Source organism: Opisthocomus hoazin, chromosome 3, assembly GCF_030867145.1.
Source record: "Opisthocomus hoazin isolate bOpiHoa1 chromosome 3, bOpiHoa1.hap1, whole genome shotgun sequence".
Classification (NCBI taxonomy): Eukaryota; Metazoa; Chordata; class Aves; order Opisthocomiformes; family Opisthocomidae; genus Opisthocomus; species Opisthocomus hoazin.
The window spans coordinates 83,798,569-83,821,062 of NC_134416.1; the positions used below are offsets into that span (position 1 = coordinate 83,798,569).

General features: G+C 43.8%; 1 protein-coding gene across 11 annotated transcripts in view; it reads right to left on the bottom strand.

Annotated features, from left to right (window-relative positions):
• The window catches only part of SEMA5A (semaphorin 5A), a 446,528-nt gene extending 424,443 nt beyond the window's left edge, over positions 1-22,085 (bottom strand). For 6 of the 11 annotated variants that reach the window (XM_075416809.1, XM_075416808.1, XM_075416805.1 and 3 more), the window contains exon 1: positions 20,944-21,158. The gene's annotated coding sequence lies outside the window, so the exon portion shown is untranslated. Of the gene's footprint in view, positions 1-19,170; positions 19,339-19,993; positions 20,045-20,343; positions 20,398-20,943; positions 21,159-21,339; positions 21,422-21,727 lie in introns of those variants that run through there. The other 5 variants (XM_075416799.1, XM_075416800.1, XM_075416803.1 and 2 more) reach the window with 5 other exon arrangements.
• Between the last annotated feature and the right edge of the window lie 409 nt (positions 22,086-22,494).

The window sequence follows — 22,494 nt, forward strand, 5'->3', positions numbered from 1 at the left end:
GCAGCACTCACCTGGGGCACGGGGAGCAACCAACGCGGCACTGGGAAATACTGACAATACACAGGAGGAAGCATAGTCACTGCTCAGCACTCTTTCCCTGTGTAATTAAATGGTTGTCTGAAAAAAACAATTTAGAAGTAGTAAGATTGCCTGGAGAAACAAGTTTTGTTCTCTGTTAAGCTGCAACTGTCAGCTTTGAATAAGTAATGCACACTCTGCAGTGTCTATGGGCAAGTGTTTAAACGCATTGTTAAAACACAACCATCCATGAGTTACTTGGCAAGCAGAATATATTTTCATTCACTACTGGATATCAAACGTCAAAAAGATCCCATGGAGCCAAAACAATGAAAACAAATTCAGAAAACAAAAAAATTTCTAATGCCATCAAGAGTATAAAGATCTTTAGATCTTTATCAGCTTTACAGATTATATTATCCCATACAAGAGTTAAAGCAGAAACATTTCCAGTTAGCCCTTCGTCCAAAAGGCCACTCACGCAAAAAAAAAAAATCTCCTTTTTATTTCTTTTCTTTTTTCCTCCATACAATATGTCTCTGTTTGGGGAAGTGGAAACTTTCAAATGCACAGATGTTTGTGATTGCACACTAGCAGTCTGCTGGGAACCATTAATGGTGTAGAGAGTAAAGTTATTCAATCATCTGCAAGTCACTCTTCAAAACTGTTGCCCTCAGTCAAGGGGGTGATTAATGGTGTCCAGCAATGACACAGATTACCCCCTGCCCATGCAAGCTCTTTGATTTTAATGCAGTTAAGCTACTGAAGTAAACAAACCAATCTGGGTGTTCAACTAGCTCTTTGTCTCATCAAAAATTATTTGACTAGACTAGCAGTAAAAGAATATTGCATGTGTCCCCAAATTCAATTTGGCATTCTGTAATCATAGCAGCAATTACATTTGCAAAAAGTTAAGAAATTAACAGTGGCAGAAAATGGTCAACGCTTCATTAGGGACTTTCATTAGGGATTTTTGTGTGTAATGAAATTAATATTTTTGCATCACCATGGTACAGTAGGCATGCTTCTGTACATTTCAAAGAGACCAGCAGCAACTACAGTCACCAGACAAAAGTCTCCGCAAGCATTTATAAATTTGCTGTTCAAAACCAAAGAGCACTCTACCCCTCCCAACTAGGACTTCTGCAGACTGCAAGTCCAGCATCCCTCGAGACTGCCTTCTGCAGTCTGGTGTCAGGCTGCACTTTGCACTTCATGTTGGGGCAAGTTTCCCTTCCCGCTCTTGTACAACCAAAATAATGAGTGTGAATGCAGCGAGCTGAATTATCTAGGCTGAGGCATTTGGTTTCCTTATTTAAATGTCAGCTGCCCCACGAGGATTTGCTTCGTGTTCTTGCAGTAGAAAATTTGAACTCCCAACACTGTGAGTACATGGCTACCTTTGGGCAGAGACAGCCACCACAGAAGTCACGGAGACAGCCGAGTGGTTCGTGCCCAGAGAAACGCTTCGGCAAAGCTGATGGCAAACTGGTGCCCGAGGACTGACGGAGGGCGTATCACTCTGGACATGACCCGATGACCACTTTAATTGCTTTTAAATTCATCTATTTAGCTCTTTAAGCAGCTGATGCTGCCGGCCAGCCATGCGGGCCCACCGGGGCTGCCAGTCCCCACAAGCCGGGCAGCCGGAGGCTGGCTGCGGGATGGCTTCCCCCGCCACAGCCTCGGGTGCCGTTCGCAGCGTGTCTGCATCGCCTGGCCAGCGTACCCCGCAGCCTTACCATTGCTTACCGCTGTCACCACCGCAGAAAGAAAAAAGAAAAAAATTAGGAGTCCTCATGTAAAGTGGAGCTGACAGCATGCTGTCCTTGAAAATGTCACTGGCCACGTATTCCACAACACATCAAAGATTGCTTTCAAACCTTCACACAGTTATCCAAGTCTCGTTTTTCACCGCATTCCTCCTGACAAATTAATACCAGCCTTCCGCATCTTACGACTGAAAGCAACGTATCTGTTTCCCACACATCCTGAGCAGCCTCTCTGCTCTGAACTTGCTCCAAACCCATCTCCTGACACCCTGCTACTTCCTGACCACTCATCTCGACCTTCCTTTTATCCTTTTATCCTTATGCACACAATTTTTTAGCATCTATTCTACACACACTCACAGCATTGTAACCTGACAGAAACTCTTTAAAACCTGCTGGAATTCAACAAAACACAATACATGGCAGGGAAGATTATTTTCCTTTGGAACCATGACACTAACAGCATCCAGAAAGTACACTAACAAATACAGTTTCCAGATCAACACAAATAATACAATTCACATACATAGATCTGATTAGTATTTTAATCACCCAGTGTCTGGTGGCACAGGACTTCTAAGTAGAAGATGCTACTGTCTGGTAAATTTACCAAGGAGGGACAACCTATGAGACCAAAAGCACACAAAGGTGACAAAAAGAAACAAAGCTTAGCAAATAGGGACAGAGTTTTATTTTGTTTATCAACACCTAACTTAAAAAGGGGAAAAAAAAGAAGGCTCCAGCCATGTCATCCCCAGAGCAGATTTAATCCGTACCAAAAAGGCCAAAGGTTTGCTCCAACTGATACTGTTATACAGCATTAGAAAGCAGATTTTTGTCACCACTCCCAACTTTCACATTGTGTACTCCAAGACACAAAAGAACTCGGACTGTAAAAGCCAACATAAAATAACTGTAACCATCCAAATCGCTTTTTAACTTACTTCTAACTCTCTAATCTATCAACGTACCAACACCCTCGCTGTACTTAATATGCAAAGAAACTTGCAAGTTTCTAAGGAAAAATAATGACACATTTCCAGCAAGACATATCTGTATGTTGCTTTGGTTCCAAATACAAAGTTAAATATACGAAAACTACATTGACTTGCTAATGTATTACAAAAAGAGTTTACATTTTTACAGTATGCTTCCTTTTTAGCTTTTAAATTTTGTGTCCTACTTTCTCGTCTATTAAAAGAACTCTTTTCTTTTTAATTTTAATTATCTTCTCTTTACCCTTTCTTCATTTCTTAGTTGACAGGATATTATTACTCCTCATGGAGAATGCTCTTTGATAAATAGGACCACTACTTTAAAGCTGCATTTAATTCCTTTTACTCACTTCCTCACCCTGAAGCATTTTGCCATTGAGCACCTACTCTTTTGAAGGAGTTTCATACATAAATCAAATTTCAAGAATCAAAACCGGAGCATTAATTGTTACCATAAAACCTGAACTTTGCAATGCAATGAAGCTACAGATACTGAAATCTAAAAATCTGAAGTCAGCATTAATGGATTTCTGTGTCACTTCCATTACAACTTTCTCATTTGACCTCTGCAAAACATCTCTTCGTTTAATACGAAGGATAAAGTAGAAGAGGCACACAGCCTTTTCAGTTGAGATTTCTTTGTTAAAGCTGTTCTTATGGCTAGCAGATGCAGCTTCTTATAGCTTCATCTTGAATGATGTTTTCTCAGATAAAAATCTTCTCTAGTCTGTTACCTGTCCACAGAAGTTGAGAAATTTCATTGTTTTCAATTATGTTTTGCGGAAAGTGGATAAGGGTGATCTGACAGCATCAAGATAACGGAGGAGTGCATAGAAGTCAATAAATGTTGTTAATGATTTCTATGACTGATAGCCAAAACTCCAATTTTAGCTTCCTAACAGTCAGGAGACTGCAAAGAGCTCAGTAAGGCATCAGACAAAGACAAAAAGCACCCTACTGCTCAGTCAATAACCACCCTGAAATTATAAAAGCAGAAAGACAAGCCGTTTTGTGGAGACAGCCCAGGTGTTAATCATACAAGGAAACAGCTTAAAGAATAACCTGCTCAGAATAACTTGCTCTTCTCTCCCACACCTTTTTTCTTTTTTAAATAAAAGCTTGCTTTTCTCCCAGCAGTGTTTACATATAGCTAAGGCAGTGAGTTCTTACAACATCTTGCATTTTCAAATGTCATTCAAGCTGTTTGTCAATCTGTCCTAAAATGTCACATCATAAAGAACTAGTCATCTTTTCTACTTCTCATGCAAGGCTCCAGTTGTCACCTACACAAGTAAGATGCAGGACTTTTTCCCACATCTAAAACATTTGTCTAAAATTAGCATTAAAACTAGCAGCGATACAGGAATAATTTATTTCCATGAAGTTTAAAATCCTTTTTCTAAACAGAGATGAACCAAGCCAGCCAAAGATGCGGCTTATTCACAGAGAGAAATCAAGAAGGCTTTGCTCCTGCAGGGTGCACAGGAGCTGAGGGGTAGGGGGAAGGAGAGAGTCCAGAAATGAGCTCTGCCTTCAAGAGTTTTCACCAGCCATCCAGCTACGCCAGCACAATCATTGTATTTGAAATAGGCATTAAATTGGTCGTTTTGGGGGAGGGGGCAGGGGGTGTTATTGCTTTGAGCGTTTTTATCATTGTTGGGTTTTTTTTTTTGTCAAACGACTCAGAAAACAATCAGTGCTTTTTACAAAAGACAGACTGGAGAAACTAAAGCTCTTCTGAATTTTACTATTTTAAATGTGGTTTTGAACTATTTACGTTGCTGTCCAGATAAACCCTAAAACACCATTAGGATTTTTTCTTTATGAGAGTATTAGTAGCTCCTAAGTGCTTACTTAAAAAAAAAAAAAAATTATGTTCACTGAACTTGGATATAATTGACCTATTTACCTACATAGCACCTTCTACTGAAGCAGTCTGAACTCCTTTAGAAAAGGTTTTGTAAACAGCATGTAAAAGTTAATTTCTCCCTCTATACAGGAGAAAGGCATTATAGGCCTGTACTTTCATAATATATGTTGTTTTCTTTATTTATATGCCTTTATTATAGGTTTCACGCTAAGATAATAACTTCACTAGATCCCATGACACAGTATTCAGCTTTCCCAAAATTCACCCTGCACTATATACTTCCTTAGAATGTTCTTTTTGGTGTTTGTGTTTACTGCTTCCCTGCAGGTGAAGAAGGAGAAACATGCACACATGAATTTCACTTGGAAAGTAAACCATTTCTGCTTCAAGCTAATGGACTAAATTTCATTGTGGCCGATGCTCTTGTAATGCCACTCACTTCCATGGCAGTATGGCTCTAACGTCGGCTCCTCCGAGATGCAACTAAGAAACCAAGATCCTTGTGGCACCATACCATACTACAGGCATGTTAAGCTCAGGTTTATTTTGGTGGGCAAAAGCCTACTCTTCTTCCTGAAACCATTTATTTATTTATTTATTTAGTGCTCCCACAACAGAAAAGACTTACAAATAAAATAAAAATCCAAACATGCTTAGGTCACTGGGTTTAGGTGTACTGAGCTGCAGTATTTCCATTTCCATCACAACATGAAGTATTTTAAACCTAGTATTTCACAGATGAAGAGGAACCAAGGAAGTTGTCCCTGCTAGCTCATCCCTTTAGCACGTGGTGGAGAGGTTAGGCTACTGTACAGCTGCTGGCCAGCATTGCACTTCCAAATCCCTTCTTCTTCCCTAAGGGCTGCTTTGTGAAGGCAGAAAAAACAGAAAAGAGAACACCATCCTGAAGACCTATCTTCTGAAAAACTGTCTTATAATACTAGGAGAGAGAAAAAAAATGTGGTAACTTAAAAATACCTTTATTAAGCATTTCATATGTGGTTTTTTGCTCCCTCAACTTTCAAAGTACAAGTGCCACGCTGATCCCATCACTATTTTGAAGCCTGCCACTAACCTGCTATGGCAAATAAACAGAAAAATCCTCTGCCATGAATCTCAGCCTTACTCACTGTACCTGTCGTATCAACACTTCTGCACATGTGAACAACTTTCTCTTTACTTTAGCAGTGAATGTGACATCTAAAAATTCAAACTCTTCATCCTAGTACTACCTAAGCTCTTAAAAGTGATACTAAATGAAAATATTAGACACCATTTAAATTCAGGATGAAGAAATTTTTTTTTATCCCCTAAGAAGTTGTTAAAATGCTCACAACTAGTCAGTATGACAGAGAATTATAAGAATCTATGCTTTAAAAAAAAATGTGTGAGCAAGACAATTAAGATCTGCAGGCAAATCTGAAAACACAGAACAGGAGTCTCTCACCTCACTTAAAAATCATGTTTTAAAAAGCCAGAAACCAGTCATTTTATTGATAAACTAAAAAAAATATTAATATACTGTTTGAATTTTTTAAAAGTCATATATAGTTAAAATATAACAAAGGAAACATCCTTTTTTTTTTCCTAGATGTTTGTCCTCTAAGACAATATTTACATATACACACAGTTCTGTTGTGTCTCTTGCATCCACACTCAGATGTTTATATTGAGAGAGTGAGAAATATATGCTATTGTTATCACTCTCCAAAAACAAACACAAGAACTAACACCTATACTCAATTAAGTCATAAGAAAATCCTATCTTATTTCTGCAGGTCATTCCAATGGGTTTTAAAGAAAACTCCTGCCCATAGAGGGACATAGGTTTTTTAAGGACTGTTTTTCCAGAAAGGAGCAGAAGAGGGTAGGATAATGGAAAGAAAAAGTCAGTACAGACTTTCCCACACAATTAATCAGAACCTACTGTAATTTGCATATATATTCAAGCAATTAATCAAACCATAATACCCAAGATCTGTTTTTTCTCAAGCTTTACATTCTAATACAGGGGACAGCACTTATCCTCAAGCTTATTTGGCCCAACTCTATTGGAATGCTACAAGTAAAGTAGTATAACATGAAATAAATCACTCTCAATCCTGCCTACTGACTGTGTGTTTATATATATTATCAGAAATAAGTCAGGATCCACTTATACTCCCAGCTGAAGCCCGCTGGAATTGTGCCACCGACTTCCATTCATGCAGAACCACCTTAGACATCTCCAGCCAAGATTTTGTTTTAATACCTATAAAACACATTGCACATTTCGATGCCATATAAAGAACAACAGTAATAACAGCAAGTCAGCCTTGCATAAAACCATAAAATGTTTAAAATAAATATGTTAAGACATGCTTGAATAACAGAGGGTGCTGAATACTATGTAGTGCTTGTGACCATCTGCAGTATCCAGGACACAATGCTAACTTTCAATTTCTGGATAAATGCCCATGATAGGATATCCTATTTTTACTAAGTTCCAGCATGTCTATCCAATGGCACATCTCCACTTCCAAAGTGGTACTGTAAGGCTGTTGAAGCTTCCAGTGACCACTTGGCTCAAAACTGCAAACTACCACAAAGTTCTTTCGCAAACCTCTTCTCCATATTCTGATCAACTTTACACAATAGAAGTTATAAACAAAACGAAAATAAATCATAGAATGGTTTGGGTTGGAAGGGACCATACTGCCTGCAAATAGTTTAATTAGGTCAGCTGTGATGCGTATTAGTCTTCCCTCCTCCCCCAAAGTCTTGTTCATCAAAACCCAAAATAACAGTATTTTGCATATATTACGGCAACTTTCAGTTTAATGCACAAAAAAAATCATACAGAAATAGCCTTCACCTTCTAGGTAGACTCTTCCAGGCGTCTGTACTATACTGACCACACCTACCTCTGCCTTCCTGAGTAGCAAAATAGAATCAAAAATGTAACAAACATACATGGTGATAAATGTATTACACACATATTATATTCCACACAATAACATGGAAGTTGGGGACCACCATCATCATTTCAATTTAGACCTGTAAGTCACTGAGTACAATGGACAACTGAGTTTTACATAAGAGTTTATACCACGAAGCTGCTGTCCAGTTTTCTCAAGGAGATGGTTTTAACCAAGGTACAGGGTCAGCAAGTTTGGAGCGAGCTTTAGCAATTAGGGTTTAAGATTTCTACTTTTCTACTCACGTGCACTTTTTCCCTTACTTGCCACATTTCAACAGGTAGACAGGGGCTGTTCTGAGAGCTGTTGTCCATTATGACAGGTTTTAATACATTTTTAATCATGGTATTTGGCATGCATCCTGAAGCAAACAGTAAGACATACCTTCTGCCAAAATCTCCACTGAAGACAATCCCAATACTTAGGGGCAAATGTCAGCCAGAAAGAGTTACATGAAGAATAAAACCCCCCTGAGAAGGAAAAAGTCTTTATTTATTAAATTAAATGCAAATTTCTCATTCTAATACTTCTGATCTGTTTTTGTGGATTTTCTCAGGTATGCTTAATTAAATCCAGTCATCAACACCAACTTTGTTCAAAAGAGCGGTTAATGAATACGGCACAGAAGTAGCTTAGCCCTGGAGGAGTCTCTGACATTTGTTCACAGTGAAGATTGTGCATTAATTGCTCCCTTTGTTCTAAGCCTCTAAGCCTATTTTTGACACAACACTACAAGTCATTGTGACTTATTCCTCACAGCTAGCGACATCTGCAGTATGTTAAGTTAATAAAACCACCTCTGAAAGATTTTCAAGAAGATATTTAAAGACACAGGGGAAAAAAGGTCTGGATGGGCTGACAGTAGAATAAAGAAGCTATATCGAAATTCTTACTATTATCTCCAAGTACACTTTGTATTGCAGATAATTTTAGCAAACATTTTGTATTCCATATTCACCATAATTAATGGAACTCAGGCAGAAAACCATCACGCTATTCCAACCTATTTGAACCATGGTCCCACACCAAGCTGAACTGTAACGCCTCATAGGTCTTCTGCTGATCACAGATTCTCAGACAACTCAGAGAACTGGCTTTTTGACTGCTTCAGTAAAAACCATTGCTTTTGGGGGGGGGGGGCTGTGAAGGAACCACACTAAACCAAAGATCTTTCTCCAAGAGTTAAAAAAAGGTTGTTGCCATTTCACACTTACTTCTGAAACTCAAACAAGATAAGCAAAGCCATCCCATAAATTAAAGCATGTACTCAATGTGCAGTTTGTAAGTTTGAAAAATTAACTTGTTTATCTCCATAACATGTCCAGAGTATCATATGATCCACAGTAGAGTTCTACTGCAAAGCACATCATAATCTACAAAAGAAACAGAAAGCAAATAATGAACAAGTTGCATGAAAAATTCGTACCTGTAGAACAGCCCAAAGCCCTGTAGATCCACAGATCACCAACACGCAAATGAAAACAGCGCCCACCCTCAGAACTGGTGACATTACTCCAATTATCCTGAACTAGTTTTCCAACCTCAGATTCAGTTTCTGTAATTCGTATTATATAGCAAATCCTTCTGCCTGCCAATTATTTACATTAACACAGCCATCAAGTTTCATACAGTTATATGTGTGAGAAAATCTATGTTAAGCATTTCATTAGCTAATTGTACACCTCTAAGTACTTCAGAAAAGCAGCACAGAAGAAGTGGATATGGTTGGCTGGAACCTTGTTTCTTGGACTAGTCCACAAGGAGTCAGATCGTGCGAACAGCCAAGGTGAGACAAAGAGGGTAACGCTGTGAGCCCGAGCGGGGTGCCAGGTGTGTGGTGGCGGAGAGAAGGAACAAAGGTTTTCACAATTTTGCAGTTGCCCACATCCAGCGTACTAGCTCCCACCACATTGCTCTCCTATGACACGTGGGCTCTGGTTTCCTCTGAAGATTTCCATTCCGTTCATCCAAAACATCCTCTCCCACCTCCCATTTCTACCAGCTGTTTCTCCCCTCCTGCCCGCTACCTACCTTATTATCTTTACTCCTTGAACGAGGCATTAAAAAAAAAAAAAAAAAAAAAAAGTAATAAAACCACCCACCCACACAACAGCAGCTGCCCTTCTCTGTACTGAGCTTCAGGACACAAAGCAGCAGAAAAAACACCCAGACAGCCGCATGGGTGCCAGCAGGTTCCTGCCAGCCCCGGCACCCCTGCTTGCCCAGAGTCCAGCAACTGCAACTCAGCCTGGGCTACGGGGATGCAGGAAAGCTGACCTGCATGTCCGAGATGTGCTAGAGGCAACGTGGTGCTCGGCACAGCTTCTGACGGCTGAGTTTGCATGAGGCTTGCTCGCAGAAACAATTTTACCTGCTGGGACACCATCTTGACTGACTTACCAGAGAGTGAAGGCAGAAATGAGCAATTCCACCTAGATACAAAATTCACAGCAGGCTCTCAGCCTTGACAATTAGTCAGAGAGGGATCAGCAAACTACACCAGCACTGCCATTCACACCTTTTTATTTATACACACAAAAGAATCACTTGAGTGTCTAGAGAATCAAGTGTTCAGTAATACATTTACACACATACAACCTACTAGCAGAATGCAGGAGTACCCTGGCCCGCCTTACACCTTAGGCGTCATCCTGCACATGACAGATGTAACAGAATTAAGTCAAATTACGAAACAATAAAGCAAGGGTTATTCTGATTTTTTTTCCTTAAGACGTACACAAAGCAAAAAGGAACTTAACAGAGTACAAGAGCTTATTTTATTAACATCACTATACTAAAAGGTAGATAACAAACCTTGTAGAATATTTCTTTCCAAATTTGTTTGGATCATGAAGCAGTGCTAATGTCAATCCTCAATATTCCAACCCCTTCATTAGCATTAAGTAACCTAACCTTTAATTGAGAACCCTACAAAAGCAACATACTATCACACATTACCTCAAACAACATCTTAGGACCTATTGATCCCACCTTTGGAACTACAGCTGCAGTTTAAGGGAATGGAAGGGGAAATAACCTGAAGGATTTAGAATTTAAACATAACAACTGTACTTAAATCATACACAATACATAATCACAGCCTGCAGCAAGAGTGCACAGCAATATATACCATCAAATCAGAGGCAAACTATGGAGATACACTTGCACTTACAAGGTGTTCATCAATCAGCTTTTAGAAAAGGATATTAGAACCTCAAACCTCCATGTACATTCTTATTACTGCAGTCCAATTAGCTTGTCCATGTTTCTGGTCCATCTAAATTCAGATAACTTCATAATTTACAGACATTCTACCGATTCAATTGTATCTTTTGAATTCAGTCAAATCACATCACGACCCCTGCCTTTAAGAGATTCCACTACAGCCATCATGAAGGATTAATTTAAGTTACATTTCTTTTAGTCATTTTTTTCCACTCTCAAGCAAAGCTTGCTCCATTCTTCCCCGCAGTCCGGCTTGCCAGAACAAAGTTAAGAAGTCTATGAATTTTAGATATTACACATAATCAATATTTGATGCCAACAATTCTTTGCTCTTCAAAGAGATGAGCTCTTCAGAGCTCAAAACAAAATTATCAACTATCAGAACTGTGTCTATTTCAATACACTTTGTCTTTTGGCATGGTCTTGTGCGCTAACCACTGGACTGAAGCTGATAAGTTCTTTTGTCCTTCCACTATTACTTTGTTTGTCTGGGATGCTACAGCAGCATTTTGTCTAAACAAAGGGAGTACATGATCTAGCCAATACCACTGTTTGACAAAATGGAACAAACTGTAAAAATGTGTGTGTGAATGCGTGTGTGTGTACATATACAGAGAAAAAAGTATGTACACAGACCCATGCACCCCTATATATATATGTATATATAGGAACAGGAAGGTAAGGTTAATTTTGACCATGCATACAGTAAACATTTATAAATGCCATTTGCAAACACTTCTTTAAGAAATTATGAGTGTCACAGATACATTTTATAATTAATATAAAGCTTTTAAATTATACATAGGTTTTATGGTTAGGAGGGAGCATTACTATGATTCAGTCATCTAACTAGAATAATTTTGGTCACCGAGCCCCACTCAACAATTCCTACACAGAAGTTCTTGCTCAAATGACTTTTGCCTATCATAGCCTACATTTCATTTTAATACTTTTGTCACACATTACTAAAGTATCTATCACCACTCTAGTATTGCTATACGGATGGGTTATACTCTATCTTTCCTTGATGTTTCAGAACCTTGAGCAAACTGAAGACGTCACTTGCGGGATACGAGCAGCTTCTAGTCAACAGAAATGCTAGAGCAAAGCAGTTAGCTAGCATCTCCAGCTTCCTTCATGCCACACTGCACAGACACCAGAAATCTCACCATTTTGATGGTTCTGCACAGAGAGACTCGCATTCTTCACTTCACATGCTGAGCTATAGTGGAACGCACTGGGAGTGATCATACCATACAAACAAGTACGGACTTCTCTGTGTGAACACAGATTCTGTCCATAGACATCTTGGGGCAAGGATGCTATATTTACATTCATTTTTGAATGGCCAGGTCTACCACCAGAAAAAACTATAATGGAATATTGATGCAGCAGCCTTCTCTGGTATTAAGCTCCTGGGACCATGGGATAAGGAATATAGTTATTAGTCTAACTGCTGTTAAAACGGTGAGAATAACCTGGAAACTACTTCTGCAAACAGAAGCTAAATGAAACAACATTTCAGAAGATACTAATAGTTTATATACCAGTTGCCATTGCTAAGGCCGAAGAGATTGTTAGGTCTGCTCACCACTTCCTCCCTGGTTATACGCCTACAAGAGCAATTCCAAACTCTTTTCAGTCATACCATAACATGTACACCTGAACAACATAATACTAAGTCTTGTTAATTCAAATCCTTATGAGTCAGTCACAAAAGCAAGGCTCCCATAAGTACTCCAGTTCAGATAAGCCTAATGCTTGTAAGACTAGTTACACAATGATGGAAGTCAACCCAGGTGCTATCACAAAGTTAAAGGCAGTTTTTCCTCCTCTTAATATTTTGGGATGCACGGTGCCATTAGAAGCATCTAAAAGACAACATGAATGATTTTCAGGAACAGCCAGACAGTTTTTCCTAAATTTGATCATCCCAGTTATTAACTATCTATAGATATTCATACAAACCCTCACAGAAACACTGTTCTTCATATGAAGGTTGATTCGTGGAAAATAACATTTTATGCAGAAGCAAGAGCATTCAACACTTCTATGCATAATGTCTTATAAGGCTTAGGAAACTTTAGTCACCAAATAAGCAAGGAAACAACGGACTCAGACATACCATAAATCAACACTTCCCACAACCCAGAAAGTGGCAAGGGGAGACAAACGCCTGGCTTGGCTAAGCCAGGTGCTCGTCTCCCCTTGCAAGAAGTGAACCACATCTGCTGGTTAAAAAACAGAAATCTCAAAAACCTCAGGTTTCATCCGCAATTGAGTTCCCTAGACCTGATCTATGACAACAGATAAATCTCTGAAGGTGCCAGCGTGTGCAGAGAGCTGGGAACAAGTGTGGTGTCAACAGCTCTGCTCATTTCAAATGCCATTTTCAAAATTTTCAGTGTTGGCATTGTTAGCAGTTTGGCATTTATAAAAAAGGTCAAGGTTAACGACAGAAGCAGGAAGAAAACCCCTCTCATTTAAAGGACTTTTTAATGGGGAATGCTAAATCTACAAAATTAGCAAATACATGCAATTATGAACCAGGCCTGACTTCTACAGACAATTCACAGTAGATCATAAAGGTAAGTTAAGCACACGAATTGTTCCTTGCAAACAAACAGAGCTCCCTATATTTGCAGTTATGCAATTCTTATAATTTCCTCATTAAAATATTAGTGATATGCCTCTGCAACAGACTAGTTGTTCTTTTTTTTAACATTCTGGAAAAAAACAATTACAACACAGCATCTCTACAACTGAAGCTGAAGGACAAACTTTGTCAACAGTCCTCCTATCAGAAGACTAATGTGTGTTTTCCCACGAGGCAGACAGCCCATTGCAGGCAATGCGTTCATATGGGTACTCAAAGGAAAAAAACACATTTGCTCAAGTTATTTTAAGAGCACTTTATGATTACAGGTTTGAGAGACAAATATAAAGACTCAAATATCAGAATTAAGTGTTTACCTCTAGTTCAAGACTATTTTTCTTCAAAATTATCTCATAGACCCTCAGATTAAATAAATTTGCAAAACAATTTTCACTGCCAATTATAGGTAAGTGACTAGAAATGGAATTTTCTAATGAAAGCTAGTTGCAAACTCACTTACAGAAAGGATACCGAAGAAAGCAAACAAGTCCCTCCATCCAGACCATTAATTTCATTTAAAACAACAGACAACAACAGCAAAAAGAACAGTGATTCAGATGTGGAGCCCAGATCTCTCACTTTGCTTTTGTTGCTAACTACACTTTTATTTGTTACCAGCAGTTTTAAAGGAAGATGCCCAAGCTGCACTGGTTTGTCTTCAACATTAAAGGCTTATCTAACACTCCAGGTAAGGAATCTAACACTATGCACTCAGGAAAGCAACAGAAGATAAATTGGAGAATCTTACAATTTTCTTGGACGATTCAGGTAAGCCTGTAGACTCTGACCAAGCCTTACAACAGAATTACAAGCCTCCAGGCCCCGGGTTAACAGCATTTTAGGACTCATACCCATATTCATCAAGAGAAGCTTCTCTCCCCACAAACGCCAACTTCTTCACCTCTCGTACGTCTCTGTACGCAAGAACTCATGCTTTCAGCAAATCAACGTAGAACAGTAATGTCGTTTTATACTATCAATTCTAACAGCATCTATCAGAATCCATTACCATTTGTCAACAGAGTAAGGCCTGACAGACAAGCTCTGGAAGACTGAGCTCCAATTTTTAACATGTTATTACCCTGCATTTCCCTGCTTCCCAACACACTCAAGGGCAACACAACGAGGCTTTGCCTCCCAGGTACCTCAGCCCTCAGCAGATGAGGCTGCTGGTGAAGGTGGGCATACATCTGGGCCTCAGTCCATTTGCAACCTCCACAGGACAGCTGGTTGCCCCTCATAAAACTAACATTAACAAAAAGCTGTACGGACACACTTTAAACCACTGAGGCAAAATCCACCAGACCTCTTCTGCCAGTCCTAAATTTCGTTGTTATTTGAGGGACTAAACAGAATTTTTATCTGCGTGCACAATGCTCCTCTACCCTCACCTAATGATACTCATTGCACACCTGCAGTTACACTGAGACCAGTGCCTATGGGGCCCTACTGGGATCAGCAGCACGGGTACTTCAAAGACAGATAGTGTTTTTAAGAGGATCAGTTCCCTACTACTGTTTACAGTATGGGTCCACATGAAAAGTTACATCGGCACAATTAAAAGGACCCATTAGACAACTGACTGACATAAAGACACCACATTGCCAAGGAGGACAACACACTACAACAACACTCTCCAGCTGGCACAGCATCCTCCACCTGTATCTGCCTGCCTTTGAGGAACACAGCACACAGTGATTTTCAGGTCACAAAGTGAAGCCTTTATTAGAGGACAGGATTTAAGGGGGGAGTCTGGTTGTTTGTTTGGGGTTTCTTTGAAGTATTTTATCAAGTGAGAGTCAGAATATGAATTTGCAGTGTCAGAAATATGCAAGAGACAACAACACTACCAACATCATCTTCAGCATCACAGCTAGTTCATCAGGCTCATAAGAGTCATCAGACTCATGGCCTGTCCCAGACTGATATGCCTTGAAGAACACTACCAGGAAACAGTCCTCTCTATTCCCTTCCAAAGCTGAAATCCCATCTTTTGGCTGAATTATCTGTCCCGTGTAGCAATACCAGGTAATATAACATCAGATGCTAGTTGCAATTTTGCACACTTACTCACAGAATCACAGAATAGTAGGGGTTGGAAGGGACCTCTGTGGGTCATCTAGTCCAACCCTCCTGCTGAAGCAGGGTCACCTACAGCAGGCTGCACAGGACCTTGTCCAGGCAGGTCTTGAATATCTCCAGAGAAGGAGACTCCACAACCTCCCTGGGCAGCCTGTTCCAGTGCTCCGTCAACCTCAGAGGGAAGAAGTTCTTCCTCATGTTCAGACGGAACTTCCTGTGCCTCAGTTTGTGCCCATTGCCCCTTGTCCTGTCACTGGGCACCACTGAAAAGAGCTTGGCCCCATCTTCCTGACACCCACCCTTCAGATATTTATAAGCATTTATTAAGTCCCCTCGCAGCCTTCTCTTCTTCAGGCTGAACAAGCCCAGCTCCCTCAGCCTCTCCTCGTAGGGGAGATGTTCCAGTCCCCTCATTATCCTCGTAGCCCTCCGCTGGACTCTCTCCAGTAGCTCTTCATCTTTCTTGAACTGGGGAGCCCAGAACTGGACACAGTACTCCAGATGGGGCCTCACCAGGGCAGTGTAGAGGGGAAGGAGAACCTCCCTCGTCCTGCTGGCCACACTCTTCTTGATGCATCCCAGGATTCCATTGGCTTTCTTGGCAGCCTCTCTCTCCTAGATACTCTTGTTAAGGATTTCAGTATCATTGCTTAGGTTTAAAAAGTAGCAAGGAAAAGCATGCCCTGGAGCAAGAGAGGTTAGATAAAAGTTAGAATAGACACACACTGGTTTTGATGATAAAATCTAATAAAACAACCACATAACCCAACTGCAAGTTCAGAATAAGAAAGCAAACAAGACATAACAGAAGCAGCCAACAAGAACCAATCTCAGACTAAGTAACACACTTGCCCAATGACTGTGGACAATCCCTTTTCACAGCCTCCAACTTTGACTCTGACTTAGCAAAGAAATTCTAAAACTTTGCCAGAGTTTGAGAGACACAACAAAATACACATGACCCATCCTCCCGTAGCTGGCAAGGCCAGGAGTTTTCCTCAAGTACTCAGCAATTTCACTTCCATCAGACAAGGTCAACAGAAAAGGCTTCATCCCGTACGCCATCTCCCATACCAAAGCCATTTCAGCAGTGCTCCTAGGGTACACTTCATAACCAGGGGGCTTTGCCAGTGCAAACGTTAGTGGGCTTCCATTGAAACCAGGTCACTGAAATGATCCCAATTATCAAAAAAACACACACACACACAAAAAAAAAAGCAGGAATTTCTGAAGTGACTTTATGCTGGAGAAAACACAGCGCATAACAACTGCCTGAACATTTTTAAAACCACAGCACAAATATTCATTTGCATACCTTTGTCTGTACCGTTCACCAGCAATAGAAACGAGTGATTCAGCAGCAATCTTACTCTGGGTCAGAAGAATAGGGCCCAAAATTATTAAAATACTCTCTCTCTCTAGCTACACCTTATAGTTAACTTTACATTAAGCATTCTTGATCCTTAGTTAAACCTAAGTCTAACCAGAAAGCACATTTCAATAGCTTTTTGGGTTTCCACCTAGACTAGCAATTCAGAGAAGGAAGGCAGCAGCAGAGAAAGCGGCTCAATTTTGAAATTCAGAGAAGGTGTGGGGAAAAGAAAGTACGATAATCTCACAGTCTGCAGCACGGCCCATCTCTTCAGGCCATCCAAATCATGCTACAAATCAATCCTGCAGCCACTACATAGGCTCTAATTCATTCATCACATGTATTTAGTAAAGCCTAAGAAACCATCCCAGTATTACAGAGAGAGGGAGGGCAGCAACAGGCTGCATTTCAGCACTCTAAAAGTTCTAATTTCTGTAAGCTTCCCCTAAACCAAAACAGTACTGCTAAGTTGCTGCATGTTTCTTTTCACGTAGCAAGGAGTTACAAAACTAGCAAATCATATGCCAAAGATTCAGAGCTACTCAATCAACATCCCCCAAGCGAAACAGTAATTTTCATAGCTACCAACTAGAGTTCGTAGCCATGAAAAGGTTGACTAGTTAGTCAGAAATGAAGATCCATCAATTCTAAGGTATACTGGAGCTCAGGGATACATGAAGGAATGAAAAGGAATGAAAAGCTATATGATCTTGCTATCACACAAGAAATTTCGTAACATGGATAAGCTAATTAGAGACAAGTTTGGAAATCATAGTGTGGCTGACGTTATGCAGCATTTAAACTTTTTCTAAAACAAATTGTTCAAACTGTTTGAAAAGAAGAGATAACCTTTGAAAAGAGAAGTTTCAACCATTGAGTTAAATTCCAGAATTTCACCTGCAAAGGCCTCAGTGTGGACTTCATATCAATCCCAGCTTTCTGCTACCATCGCTGACAAACATCAGCTCTGTTATGAAGCTGCCTGACTTTCTAATATACACTGGGACGCAAGCACAGATTTCTTCCCCAAAAGTCCCCAAAGAGAGATTCATTTTGTTAATATATTTATGCAAAAGTAATGAGTATGGAGATAAAGAGTCGATTTATATAGCAAACTACTGGATCGTATCAAAGTACCTCAGGGAAGACACAAATTTGTGAATAGATGCATGAACAAAACCGCTAAGTGACAGAAGATTTACATGCTTTATACTCTGGAATGCACATTCTAGCAAAACATCAAGAACAAGACACTAATTAGACCGCAGTTTTAGGGTCATTAACTCGGTTTACATTTGCTGCCTTCCCGACAAATGTTAAGTAAACGTGCTAAACTTAGATGCAACCTGGCAAATTTCCTAAATAAATAACCGGACACATTTCGGAAGCAAACTGAAACGAAAGCCCCAACCTTCTTTGGAAACAGTTTGCTGTTTTAACAGCAGCAACAGATCCCACAGCGACCGGCAACCCCGGGGCGCAGCTGCGGCGGTGCCCAGGTCCCCGCGGGGATGGCAGGCGACAGACCGCCACCTGCCTCTCATAGCTCCGAGCTGCAGCCGGGCAGCCTGGAAACTACAGCTCCTCTGCCGCCAACGGTCAACAAACATCTCTCGGAAGGCGCAGTCTGAAAAATGTTTACAGTGTTTGACAAAGGGGAAAAAAACCCAAACAACTCATTCTTCTGAATCGGTCACAGCTTTACAAAACACATCAGGAGAGAGCAAACGTCTAGCCTGTAACTTAAAAACTGTTTTTAAACAGGAACCTATACCCACACCAAAGAGGATAAAAGGATGATAATGATGAGAAACAGACTGATTAACGACAATTTGGAGAACTTGGCACTGACAAGAACTCCCATTAAACATCTCCGTAAAACGACATTACAGAAAATGAGAAGTTCCTCAGCGCTGCTTCCTAGAATTACGGCAGCAGAAATACCAATTCACCTCAGGAGCTGTAGTAACTTCAGAACATGCATCACCAAACATCAAGATCATATCAAAATTTCATAAACCAGATGTTAAACCTAAAGCTAAATCACATATCATTGCTATTCAAAAGTCAGTCCTCACAGCACATTAACTAATTACTAGATACTGCTTTACATTAAATAGCACAGTATCAGATTACACACACCCTCCCCACCTCCCAATCAACCGATAGTACTGGTAGTACACACCTACTATCAACTGACAGTACTAACAACTATCCACTTACGTGTCCTCTGGCTCAGAAACAACCCCCAGCCAACACTCGGAGTGAAGCAGCCCTTGCAGACCGGAGCGCAGAACGGGGTCTGCTCCGTCTCATCCTAGGAGCTCAGCTGCTCCCTTGGCTGAATTCCTCCACACAATCTTCAACACAGAAACTGACGTTCCCAGGGAGCTTATGTCGTGTTTCTGCAGTTCATGGCTTCTAACATACAGTTTACTCACAGGAAAGTAATGAGCTTCATTCAGTGAAAATCCTCTATTTGTGTAAGACTACACTGTATTTGTACAAGACTACATCAACAGAAGTTACAATCCACGTGGTTTCCCTATGTAGCTGAGGGAGAAGACCAAAAAAAAAAAAAAAAACACCCACACTAACACACAACTCTCTTTCTTCTGAAAACGGCAGCAATGCATAGTTACCACCCTTCGCATCTCTGCCCAACAGGAAATGAGTACAACAAACCTGATGTAACCAACGTTTACGGATCATTACAAAGTGCACAAGCACTCCTACTACCTGCATGTATTCCAAGAAAACAGCACTGGTTAAAGATTAAAAGAAAGGAGACACTGCAGGTATTAATGCAGTCAGCTTTCTCAACCAAACCAAAACTGTTACAACATCCTAAGGAGTCCGCAGTACAACTTGAAAGCAAGCGTTTACACTACTTGGTTCAAAACAACCTCTCCAACAGAAGAGTAAATTGCCACCCTCCAGAGCAAAGCCTCAGCTCACAGCACGACTCCTCACAGCTGCTCAGCATTAAAATGAGAAAACGAGATGAATCCATTAGTGAATGTAATAAAGTTAAGATTATCGGTACCTGCTGGAGAGGGAGGGGGGAGCACAGCACAAGGTACAGAAGCCGACCAACATCTTTCACTAGACCAAGCTAAAGCACCTCAGGCCATGCCTCCGCCTTCCAAGGCAGCAACGCGTGTTGTACATCTGACACTGACTAAGTACGCATGGTGCGTACAACACCACCAAGTTCCACAACTCTCAGCACGTCAAACTTTGCTAAACCGAGTCGCTCTTACCCACGGAACAACCAGAGGATGCTGAAACTGCCAGAACTAAGATCTGAGTGCCACTTCCATTACGAAAAGCTGCATTTGCACGGTGCCGCAGCTGGGCCGGTATCATACCGGCCTTCCACACAACAAATCCAACCTGAGAGCGGGCAGGCACCATTCAGAAAGCGCGGTCTTCGCATGCCCTGCCTTGGGGCTGCCGGAGCACGCTGTACTACGACAGCTGATGGGCTGGGGGGGTTCTTAGCTGTAATCTTACAGATCCCAGCTTTCCTCCTTCCACATGCCCCGAGCCCTCCCGCCAGCATCCCGACGGACCGGCCGGGCTGGCGGCTCCCGGCCCCCGCCGCCCCCGGCAGCAACCCGGGGCAGGTCCGCGGGGTCCATCCACCGCGCCTAGTTCGCACGCGGGGCGGGGGAACAAACCCGGACAGCTGCCACCTGCCTGGCACCCAGCCCTCACCAAACGGCGGGGTGACGCAGCGGACCGGGGTATCCCCTCCCGGAAGGGCAGCCCCAAACCCCGCCAGAACCACGGACACACCGCGGTCCGAAGCCAGCCCCGCTAAGCGGCGACGCTGGGACCGGAGACGGCACCGCGGGAACGCCGCACCGACAGCCCCGCGCTGCCCGAACCCCTGCCGCTGCCCTCGCCGGGAGGGGAAGCACGGTGAACTTCACTCGCCCAACTGGGACACCCCCCCCCCCCCCCAGCCGGGACTCAGCGACCGCAACGCACCTCACGCCGCCGGGCGACAGGGCCCTCCCGGGGGAGACGCTCCAGGCGCCGGCCCCGCCGCAGGCACGGCCCCCACCCCGCTGGGTTCTTCTTATCCCGAGCAAACGGCACCGTCTTCCGAGGGGAGAACGACGGCCCGTTCGGAAGGGCTCGGTCGGCTTTCGGGGCTGGGGACGGGCAGTGCCCGAGCCCCGGCAGCGCTGCCCCCGCCGCTCCTCCGCCTCGCCGCCGGCTCCCCCTGCCGGCACCCTGCCGCCGCGCCGCCCGGGACCCCCGCCGGCCCCCTCGCCCCCCCCCCCGGCGGAGCCCACGCCAGGCGGCCCCGGGGAGGGACGGAGGGAGCGGGCAGGCTCTCGGAAAGCCCCGGCGCCCCCCGCCCATCCCGCGGGGGGTTACCTGGAGCCGCCGCGCCGGTGCCCCCGCTCCCCGCCTCACGCCGCCATGGCCGCAGCCCCGCCGAGCCGCCCGCTCCCACCGAGTTCTCGGCGCGGCAGCTGCGCGCCTCGCCCGCCGGGCCGGACCCGGCGCCCCGCCGCGGGGGCGGAGCGGCGGCGGCCGGGGAGGTGGCGGTGGGGGCCGGGAGCCTGCCCGTCCCCGGTGGTGCACGGGTCGCCGCGCAGCCCAGGCCGCCCCGGGCTGGGGGGATCGCGCATTGCTCCCTACCCTCCCTTCCCCTCCACCGCGCTCCCCCCTCCGGGCCAGCCGAGAAGTTGCAACTGGTTATTTGTGCTTGGGGCTTTTTATTTGTTTTTTTTTATAATTTATTTTTTTTTCCTTTACTCACCGCAGCCCAGAAAGCACGACCCGAGGCTTCCCCTCGCCATCACACCTGGGCAGGGGCGGCCCAGCGCCGGTACAACTCGGCGCAACAAACCCCGGCGAGCTGCGGCAGCGGGAGGGAGGGAAGCGGAGAGGGGAGAGGGGCAGCTCCACGGGTGCCGCGGTCCGCAGGGGCTCCCGGACGGTGCCCGGGGCTCCGGGAGGCTCCGCCGGGGCGCAGCAGCTTGAGGAGAAGAAAGAGAGCCCGGGGCGGGAGGGAGGCGGGAGCTCCCCGGGAGCGCCGGGCTGCGCGCCACCGGGAGCCGGCGAGCCAGATCCCAGCGGCCCGGCCCCGGGCCTGCTGCTGTGCCCGGGGGCCGGCGCGGGGAGCGCGCAACCGCGTCCCGCTCCCGTTGCCTGCGCGGGTGAGCGCCCGGCCTGCGCTGTGCGGTCAGGGCATTTCTGCGACCGCGGAGGAGCTCCTCTCCGCCCCTTCCCCTCCCCTCCTGTCCCCTCCCCTCCCCTCCCTCTACGGCGCGGACCGACGCGTCAGCGCCGAGGGTTTGCGTGGAGGCACCGGGAGAGCCCCCGGGGGGGGGTCCCGCGGCGTGAGCGGGGCTGTGAGACGTGGCACGGCGGGCAGCCGGGCCGGGCCGCGCAGCGCAGGCAGCGTCCCCAGGTACGTCTGTCGGCCCGCCCGCCTTTCCGCGCTCACCGGGTTCTCGGTGCGTGTCTTCGTGCGTGGCCAGCCCGCCCGTGTTAAACCGGGAGGTCGTGTTTTCTTCGTGCGAG